This window comes from Camelina sativa, chromosome 9 (genome assembly GCF_030686135.1).
Source record: "Camelina sativa cultivar CO46 ecotype springtype chromosome 9, ASM3068613v1".
NCBI lineage: Eukaryota > Viridiplantae > Streptophyta > Magnoliopsida > Brassicales > Brassicaceae > Camelina > Camelina sativa.
In genome coordinates this window covers 6,052,122-6,063,235 of record NC_141888.1, presented here as the reverse complement: position 1 = coordinate 6,063,235, position 11,114 = coordinate 6,052,122, and the positions used below count along the sequence as shown (strand labels likewise).

General features: G+C 37.9%; 1 pseudogene; it reads right to left on the bottom strand.

The window, feature by feature from the left end:
- Nucleotides 1–327: 327 nt before the first annotated feature.
- LOC104715045 (putative F-box/FBD/LRR-repeat protein At1g16940 pseudogene) lies at nucleotides 328–1,677 on the bottom strand (annotated as a pseudogene).
- Between the last annotated feature and the right edge of the window lie 9,437 nt (nucleotides 1,678–11,114).

Genomic DNA, 11,114 nt, shown 5'->3' with positions numbered 1-11,114 from the left:
AGATTCTTTTTACAACATGGTGTTAATTAGTAAGATGACTATGGTTTAAAATTTCATGCGGACACGATTATACCATCACCGGATAAAATTGATGTATAATTTCAGTATATAATTTATCAAAAAAAAAAAAGAAGCTTTAGAGTATGAGACCAAATCATTAAAACCCTCAAAGCCAAAACTACAGTTTCTAAGGCAAAAGCAAACAAAAACTTGACATACATCGTCTTGGCAATGTAAAGTATTTATTGGGAATCACGTCATCAGTTCATCATCTTCCTTTGCTGTGGGAATCACGTCATCAGTATCTATTGACTGAATGAAATTGGTTTAGAATTCTCGCAACTTAAAAGAAGAGAACTCAAAAGTCCCTTTATATCTGCCACGTATCTTGCTTTTTTCTGAAAAATTCATCGTCCATTTATGCTCTTTAAAGGCCTATAACAAGAAAAAAAAAAAAAAAAGTTAAGGATATATATATATACAACTGTATATATATGACACTTTCAGAGTTTGAGTTTTAAATTAGTTAGTTTGGTAACGTTCAAAAAAAAAAGTTAGTTTGGTAATTAAAAATTGCTAACCATGACCAGATAATTTAGATTGGGACAATTCTCAAGAAAGGTTAGCAGATATTTCCAAGTTATCATGCCGGTCTTGATGCTCAAGCTAGAGAGATTATGAAACTGGGGTAGTGATTCGGACTCCGAGAACTTATGAAGTACCTACAAACAAAGAATACATGTCACAACTTTTCATATTGGAAAGCAATAAAAAAAGTTTACTGGAGATATATAGTTGTTTTACCTTGAGAATGTCAGAAGAGATAGTAATATCTCTAACAAAGGAGAGCAGGGTAAGAAAACTATGTAAGGTCTCACCAAAATTAGTAAAACCATCAAGATCCAACTTAATAATGGAGCCCAAATCTTTTACAATGAATCTTTCAATAGAACGATTGTTTAGCTTTAGAAACTTAAGCCTTGGAGCTTGCATTGTAACTGTTTTCTTATCCAAATCCCCACCTTCAGTTTTGGTAAGACAAAAACTCAACAGAGACTGAGATGAGACTCTATCTCCATACATCTTGTCCATTGTTAAGCTTTCGAGAGCTGAGCAGCCTGAGATAAGCACCTCCATAGCTGAACTGTCATCAAACTTGATTTCTTGTAGATCGATGATCTTAAGACAAGGCAAAGAAACTGACTTGGGCGGTTTAGGCAACAATAGGCAGCGGAGTTTCAAGGATACCAATCTCTCACATGATGTATAGATGGTTGGAGGTATCTTAATTGTATCGTCCCTCGTATAACCCTCAAGGTCTAGATGTTGGATTTTATGCTTAAACACAATGTTTATCAACTTTGAGTCTCTAAACCCGAACGAATATCCAACATACCTTAGCTTAACTCTTTGTAAGCACACGGAACTGTTGAAATCCATAAACCTCTTGAAGAAAGAAAATTTAGCAGCATCCTCTAGACCCCCGTTAATCTGCAAATCCCATACAGGCACGTAGCGCCAAATATATCTCCATCTGCGGCATAAAAGACTAGTTTTGATCACATCTTTTGTGGGAAAATTTAGAAGTATCTCACATAGCAAAGAATCTGGTAACCGGCTAATCCTATCTTCTTCTCCGATTCTACTATCACCGACAGGTTTCTCCCCAGACTTCATCTATGAATACTTCTGCAACTTAATATCTAAATCGGAGTCGCACGTCTTTTTGAAGACCCGAGTTTGAAAAGAAAATATACATATACAAGGAACCATTTAGGGTTTCTGTCTGAGTTTTCCCAAGACGGAAAAAAGGTAAACAAAAGAAAAATGGAAACCTACATACATTGTGTTGTCCTCCGAAGAGGAAAGATACTTAAAATTCAAGTATATAATAAACCGGTTATTATTGTATATCGCACACCTTTCCTTGATTCTCATATATTTTTTCCTTCACCTTTTAGAATTTAAATTTGTTAATTTTCTTTTTTTTTGTCATCATTAAATATGTTAATTTATGTGATGCATGGCTTGTTGAAGAGTGATCCAATTCCGGGGTTTAGCTTTTAATCCTGATGTCGACTTGGTTTAGAAACTAATTGGAGCTGGTTCTGTAATTAGGGTTGGTTTGACCGGTTCGTGAAGAGAAGAACCGAAGACTTGGGTTCGCAAGAAACATTGGAAGACTCTACCGGGCTCAGAGGGTTTACTATTTCACTTGTGGTATAAAAATAAAAGACTCGCTTCGTTTTCCCCTTTGAGTTGTTCGTAACAAAGACTTGTGACTTGTGTCTTCTTCATTCTTGAGCTAAGAGCAAAATCCATTGTTATAGTGAATTGCTGGTCACAATCCAGCTGACATGTAGGCTAGCTGAACTCGTAAAATCTCTTTGTCTTTGTGGTTCTTTTCACAACATAGCTAAAAAAGTTAATTAGTAAGATGGCCCGGACGTGGGAATGGCCAATGGAAATTCAAATTCTGTGTGCTATCGTTCATCACATATTGTCCAAATAGCCGAGAGCTTAACGTTGGTACTAAAGCTCAAATTTCAAAAACACTGAGAAATTTTATGGCAATGGTACTACGATAGTTTAGGAAGAAGATTAAGATTGTTAGAAATGATAACGGGACTGAATCCACTTGTCTCAAGACAGAATTTGAGTCAAAAACAATCATACATCAATCCTCTTGCATTGGATCTCCACATCCAAATGGACGGGTTGAAAAAAAAACACTGTCACATCACATACTCAACGTAGTACGATATTTGATGTTCTAGTCCGATATGCTAGTTATGTTTTGGGGAGATATAATCTTGACAGGCTCATTTGAAAAGCACCATCAGATACTTTAAAGGAAGCCTCTGACTTAAGAGATTTTACCATTGGAAAAGTTGAAAATTAAGAACCCATGATAAGGTTAAAACTTTTAAATTCGCAAAATTTAAATTATAAATATTGGTAAGAACCCTCATTGTAGATGTTCTTAATGCTTTGTTCTAACTTGTTTTTTTTTTCAAAATCTATTCAAAAACATTAGCTAAAGTATAACGTAAAACATGGTTTTTTTGTTGAATAAATTTAACATTATTTCAGAAAGACAGAAACAAACAAAAAAAGAAAACAAAAAGAATACCATTTTGCAGAAAATCCTGCCTTCTTTAATCTCTAATACTAAAACCTTGGGATATTTTGGTTCCCTTGCATCTGAGTTACACTTTTGTTATTTGATATGTTAACAAGAATGATTAGCATTATTGTGTGTTTTACCAAATCGCAACAACATATATCTGTTTAACAAGATGATATATATTGCAACAATGTTGTGTTAAATTAGGGTTTGTTATGGAATTCCAACTTAAAATCAATTGGCAATGAGTGAATTGGCCATAACCCTTCAGCAACACACATTTGTATTACTAATGTTAGCACAAGATATCCTTCAGTATTAGTTCTAACTTATCACATATTTGATATCTTAACAAAATCTTTTAGAATAGAAATTTGAAGAAATAAGGATAAAAATCATTTGACAAAAAAAGGATAAAATCAAGTAGCATTTGTGGATAGAATTCCTTTTAATAATGCAGGAAGGGGTGGGCATTTTAACCAAACCAAACCGAACCGAGCCGATCCAAACCAAACCCAATCCTACACTCAAACCATTTGGTTAAATTTTTTCTCAATCCAAACAGTTCGGTTTGGTTTGGTTTAAATCCAAACCGAACCGATAACCCAATGTGTTTATATTTATTAAATAACTAATAATATTCATAATTATTGTATAATATGTAATCATAATCTTATATTCTTTATGAATTCATTTATCTTAGATTAGATTTAAATATCTCTAAAATTTTAACCCTAATTTTTAAATTAAAATTGTAAAGACCTCACAGGTTCTTGTTACAAGAAATTATACTTTTCTATCTTTCGACATTGTTTGGTTTGTTTCATTTTAATCTTCTACTAATAACTAAACATTTAATATTTATATTGTTATTATTTTTAAGTAAAATTTTCCTGGATTCTTTGAATGATTCAACTTACAACTTGTTTATTATATATATATATATATATATATATATATATTATCAAAGGATAATGAATTTTGTTTTGTTATATTAATTGTTTTTAAACTGAATAAAATCGAACAGAATTCAAGACAAACCAAACTAAACCAAACTGAATATAAACCGACTCAAACACAAACCAAACTAAACTAACTTTGGTTGACTATGGTTAGAGTTTTATGAAAACCAAATTAACCAAACCGAACCGAACCCAAACCAAACCCGAACTTAAATCGAAATGCCCACCCATTGCAGGAGTCATATATATATATATATATATAATATAATACTTTGAAATAATGCAGGGGTAATATATATATATATATATAGAATAGAATTCTTTTTAATAATGCAGGGATCATTTCCTTTATTTCTTTTTAACTCTGGATCTTCCACGAAATGATGGTGCAAGGCTGCAAGCGGAAGCCGGCCACTCCGTGGAGAGGGACGGAAAATTTGAAGTTTGTACCCTTTTATTTTCATTTAAATTGGATTCTCTCTTATTCATTTAAATAGATATTTAGAAAATTCATATTTGGTTACAAAAATCTTTACCAAATCTAATTTTTCAAATCCATTCATTTTAATCAGTCAATTATCTACAACTATGATTATATAATATACTATATAGTATATATGTTATTAAATTAAAAAAAAATCAACTACAATGTTTTGCCCACCCTACAACTCTTATTTGGGAAGAAATTTTTTAAAAATGACTTCCCAAAAGTAGAATATTACATTGTTTACCATTAGCATTAAAACAAAAAAAAAACAATCTCATTAAGGGTTAAATTATCTAAATAATTAAAAGTAATACATCCTTATAATCAAAAATAACCTATATCTTACTGTCCACTAGAAGATATCCCGTGCTTTAACCACGAATCAACATTTTTTAAAAAATAATAATATAATAATAATAATTATTGTTATATATTTTTAAAAATATTATTCTGTTTGAGATAATATTTATTTTTAATTTTTGTATAAATCTATATATGTCTTTTTGAATACTAACTATTTTAGAATATTATAATATTTTATTTTTTGGTATATATTATAGTTTTATATTGTTTGTTTGTTGTATATGCATCAATATTTCGTAAAATATGAAGTAGTAATTTTCATATAGACATTTTATAGGTGGTGATAAAAAATATAATTGTAACATAGGATATATTTAGGTATACAAAAAATACACTTATAAAAGTAACATATATAAAAGATTTGTAAATCGATAAAAATCAGTGTATTATAACAAAAATAAAATTTATAAATAGCGTATAACAAATTTTTAAATATTTTTGTTAAATTTAATTTAATTTATAAAATTTTAAACCTGCATATCAGGCGGGTCCTTATCTAGTATTAATATATAGCTACTATATAAATTTTTGACTAAAAAAATAAAATAATAAGCTACTATATAAACCAATAAGAGAGTCGTCATGAAGTATGTTGAGTAGAAACACTATCCAATTGTTCGCTGACGGCCATAAAGAACCTCTATATATCTTCTGCACGTGAACTAACTGTCGAAATTATCCAATCAACACTCTACTAATCGACCCAATAACTTTTTCTTGCTCAGTATTGGTATAGCTAAGCTAATCCACAAAACCATTTTATCTAGCATCTAAGTATCTATAACAACATTGTCACAGGTACGGACCAGACCGTCCCAAATACTTAGGACCATTCTTGGAAAACACGCTATCATACCTAACCGTGGAGACTACGGCTGGGACACTGCCGGTCTCTCAGCCAATCCATCATCCCGAAACAATGAACCGTGAGACCGAAATAATCCACAGAAGATGGGCAATGTTAGGCACTTTAGGCTGCACCTTCCCAGTTGTAGAAACTGGGTTTCACACAATGAATTTGTTTGATAGGAAAAACAAATTCACTTAAGAAGAAAAAAAAAAAAAAAAAAAAAAAAAATTCACTTAAGAACTTTCTCAAAGAATCATATCAAAACAAGAAATTAAAAGGAGATTTATAACTCTTGGAAAACAAGTTAGGGTTTTGCTCAAGAACAATGACGAATCTATGGTTTTAGTATTAATTGATGGATGCTTTACAATGAGGGGGTATCTCTTTATTTTTACTCTGCCTTATATTACAGAATATAGTCACTTTCCTAATAAATTGGATTAAGATTAGGAAAGTTTCTTGTTCTTTGTTAGGTCGGCCGCCGGGTAATCTAGGAAGTTGGTTCCTTGTTCCTGAGCTGGGCTTTTTAATGCTTTTGGGCCTTCATTCGAATGTTGTATCCATCTCGGGACCGAATAACCGGTTTAGATAATTGGTTTACTTGTTGGTATAGACCGGTATGTTGGGGGTGCCAATTTCCGCACCAACAATTAGTCCCCCCCAGTTCGATATATTCGAAAGTTAATTCGAATGTTCGGACTATAGGAAGGGAATATCCGATCTAAATCATAAAGAAAATCAAATTTAATCACCCAAATCTCGGCTCCGTTTGCCACCCATTGCTATCGTGACACCTGTCGAACGTGTCGCTTCAATCAGATCGGAAGCTGAAACGTCGCGTAGGTTGAGTAGGTCATTTTGACTCCGTGTAGGGTCGCCGCCCACTTGCTTCTATAAATATACGGCACCCTTCTTCATTTTCACTTTTCGCCAAATCTCTGAAGGTATTTGCTCTGTTCTCTCTCTCTTCTTTCCGCATATATTTTAATATTTATTTTCCGAATTTTCTTCCACACTCTTTGGCGACTCGCTATGACCAACACTCCGGCTACCGCTTCTTCATCCGGTACGGAAAGTGACCAACTGATCCGCCGAAATTCCAAACGAAAGCTTCCCAATTCCGTCAGGTCGGATCGAGGCGAGATGTCTATTCGGTTGAAGGAAAATGCTGAGTTTCCTTCAGACCCCAGATCGGATGAAACCCCTACCTCGGAGATTCCGCCCTGATCTGCTGATCGCAGAAGTCGTGGCAATGCTGCATCGGTTTCCGACTTGCCTTCGGACGATCTGAACGAAGAAGAATCTCAATTCGTATCAGGCGGGGTCATGATAGAAGACATCCTTCCATGTCTTGATCATCGAGGTCGGATTGGTGGTGAAAAGACAATAAGCAGTGTCGAATCCGTTTGCACGATGTTGAATTCATGCGGTCTCAAAAATTGCGGTGTCTACATCATCATCCCCGGAGAGCATCAACGTCCATGGACCCCGCCCAAAGGGTTTCCCCTCCCAAGTTTGCTTACTCGGTACACCATCGACACCAAATCTTGATTTGTCAACTTACTCCTGGTAGTGTCTGCAATTTCGTCGCAGCTCTCACTATTGCGGCCGAAGCCGGAATTTACGTCGGAGTTGAATATGAGGCCGGCACACAACTTCCTCCCTGGTGAGAAAGTCAGTAACTTGAAGACATGGGCAGCTCGCTATTTCTTTGTCCGAGAAGATGATCGTTCTTTTGCGAACCCGAGATGTGCCAGGTGAAGAGTGTGGAATAACTCGCCCGGTATCATCTCGTTCTTTGTTTTGTCAGATCGGACCCGCGTTTTCTGACCTGATTTTAATTTTCTCTTGATTTCGCAGGTCGCCCCACTTTAGCTCGGAACTTAGCTCCTGAATTCAAGTAAGTCAGGGACACACTCTTCGTAGGAGTTGATCACAGGTGGGATTGCATTACTCGACGACGCGTTGAAGAAGCTGTGGGCCTTGAATCAGAGCAAACATGGAACGAGTTTGTCGATATTGAAAATTTCGATGACGATCAGGTCACCATTGATCCAAACCATGAAAATCCAGCCTCCCATGATTCGCTTCAGAACCCACAGGTCGAATCCGTAATTCCCGAAAAGATTGCTCTGGAGCTGAGCAATGGGGCCAGAAAGAAGAAATCCAAGAAGGATAAAGGCAAAGGCAAAAGCTCCAAGCAGGAAACAAACCGGAGATGCTCTGCGGACGATGCTAAGCTCGAATCCTCTGATCGTTTTCGAGTAAAGCGAGCGACTAACCGATCTGATCAATTCGCCTTTGATTACTTCGGGGATAGTCCTATTGTTTGCAATTGGGCAGCTGTCGGGGAACCCTGCAGGAATCTGAAAATATTTTCAGTCATCCTTCCGCCAGTGGACAAACTGGAATTCCCGGATGAGTTCCTCAAGGTCGCCAAATCTGCACTTAAGGTCCAACTTGAACCTCTTGTTTTGTTTTAAAACTCCACGTCCTTGTTTTATTTTTCTTTCTTTCCCCCGACAGACATTATTTGAATATGCAGACTGCTGCTTATGCCAGTTCTCTGGCCCTGGTGTACGATAGGCGAGTTAAATCAATGGCGTCCTCGGAACCTGAGTTCGATAAGATCAAAGAGTGCCTAGGACAACTCCGGGTGGCGGACAAGTTTAAGAACATGCTTGCCAATAAGGAAGAGGATAACAAGCATCTGGAGGTGAAAGTTTCCGGGCTGGAATCGCGGGAGAAAATTCTGGAGGAAGAGAAGTCTGAACTAAAAAAGAAGCTCGATGATCTGGGAGCCAAATTCGAGTCGGAAATGAGTCGACTACGCCTAGACCGGCAAGCCAAAGTCAAGGGTACTGCAAAGAAGGCTCAGCGTCGTCTTGACAAGGTAAAGGCCTATCTTATCAAACAGGAGAAGGTAGCTCGCCCAAAGGAAGACATCCTCAATCAAGCGCACGGGGTCGTCAAAACTGTGGAGTACCTCTTAGGGAAGGGTGCGTCCGTCCCGTCGACTTGGTTGCTAAGATCAAAGAAAAGCGAGCGAAAGCCTTGGGTGATGTCGAGGCGTTGGACATCATAGAACTGGATGAAGCAACCTCACCATGTTTCTAGACCAGCTCGGCTTTGGACTTCTTCATCCTGGGACCACAGCTCCGGACTCTGTTCGACATCAGCATGGATCTAATGCCGGTATCTTCCAAGCCGACCTTTCCAATCCTTCAAAAATTTGACCGTCGATTCCTAGTCGCAGTTTTTCTTTTTGTTTTATGAACTCTTTTTGAATCCTGTTTTCTTTTGAAGCCTTTGTAATGACATTGCCCGTTTTGTAGCCGGTCCTTCAGTACTTTCGTTTTCTTGGAAAATTTCCTTTTGTGCTCGCGTGGAATATTTCCTTTATGCCCAAAGAGGAGACCCTGATGGTAGGTACTGAAGATCAGAGCACTGGAATCCCGTACTGAGGAGTGGGAGAAGATAGGTCTTCAACTGCCATGGCCCATGCTGAAGCGTCTCAGGACAGATACTCGAAAAATTGCAGCGGGGCTCGCCCAAATTCGTGATAACTGATATTTTGTAATTGGCGATTTGAGCCATAATGTTTTTGAATAAAATTGTCACATTCGGACAAATTGTATTTTGCAAAAAATAAAGTTTAATCTCTATTCGGAATTTTACACGAGGCGGGACGTCTCCCGGCTTACATCGAGTAATCATTATTAGGTCACTTAACCCAAGCATATATGCACTTTGGTGGAGGGCGAAGTACGGGACTTTGGCTTACTTCCTTTGCTCCAGTTTGGAAGACGGACGGTGAAAAAGGACTCTGGGTTCGGCTTACATATCCCTCCGAACCGGAACTTGTGAAACAATTCAAAAGAATACTCTGGGTTCGGCTTATCTGTCGTCGACGATTTACTCCGTAATGACTTAAGTCGATCATCTGGCCAGGATGTCGTAGTTTTTTTTTTTGACACGTTCCCGAGGCATAACCGCAACATTAAATGTGAACGCGGTTTAACAATGCAACCTGATTGGCGAGTACCTCCTTGCGATCTTACTGGTGCGAAAATCTTGGGACGCAGCGGTTATCTCCCCCCTTCTCACTATAAATAGATGGAAACGGGTATGTTGAGCATCTCACATCCAAATTTTAGATAGACAAATTGTAAAGTATGCAGATAACTACTCGATTCGCATGGTTAAGGTGAGCTCGAGAGTTAACTGCCGCCAGAGTCAGTGGTTTTGACCCCGAAGCATCAGATGTGCCCCCCCCCTTAGAAGGGACGGTTCTGTCCCAATCTCGTGAGCTTGCTATTATTGGGGGGAGCAGATCTGACAGCGCGGAACCTGAAGGGGATACTTTACAGAAAGAAACCCGTATGTACCGAGCACGCTGTCAGAGTATGAGCTCGTACATCAAGGCCTTTCGTCGGAAGTACGACCTTATCTACCAGCTCTGCCGTTTAGGAGGAACCATCACGGTTCTTGACGAGCTTATTGCCGATGGCTTCTATCTGGCAAACTGGCGTATGACCCGACTGCTTGCTGACCGTGCCCGATGTCAAGAACAGGTCGCCAGGGCCATGTTACCCGGTCTGCCAAAAGGTGATTACGAACCTCTGGGCGATTCGGAACACCTGCATATCACGGAGATTCCCTTCTACAGGAGTCGCATAGAGACACTAAGGCAATACATCCTCCATCTATAATCCACGGACCACTTTTTCCTGGAGAGCAACACCATAGAAAGTCCATGCGCATTCCTCGAAGAGATGGCGCCCAGAGGTGCGGGAGTCCCGTCGGTCCGTCTGGAAGAACTAAGGTGGGAACGTCAGATCGTCGAGGAGCCATCAAAATCCGACCTCTCGAGCTCTGCGCCTGTGAATCGTCAAGGAGGTTGAGATCACAGCAGGACGGAAATGTCACTACGGATCAACTCTCTAAGATCATAAGGCTAGTGATTCTGTTCGCCTAGAGGGACCGGTAAGTAATAGAAACAATGCCTTTTAAATTTTGCAGTATTCATCATTTTTTTTTTTTGGCGATGTGCCGAAGTGAAATATTGCTTTTTTTATTTGGCGAAGTGCCGAGCTGAAAGATTGCTCTTTTTATTTGGCGAAGTGCCGAGCTGGCCTTTATTTCAATTTTGAAATAGATAAAAATTCCTCTTTTGTTAAAAGAAATTTTATTAATGTCTAGCTGCGCCCACTGAATCTTACCAAAAAGACTAAGGGCTGCCTACATACCCAAAATTGGGATCAAGCCAGTCGTAGTTCATAGTACAAAATATTAAAGGCGATCGGATTTTCGAGACCTTCTTAT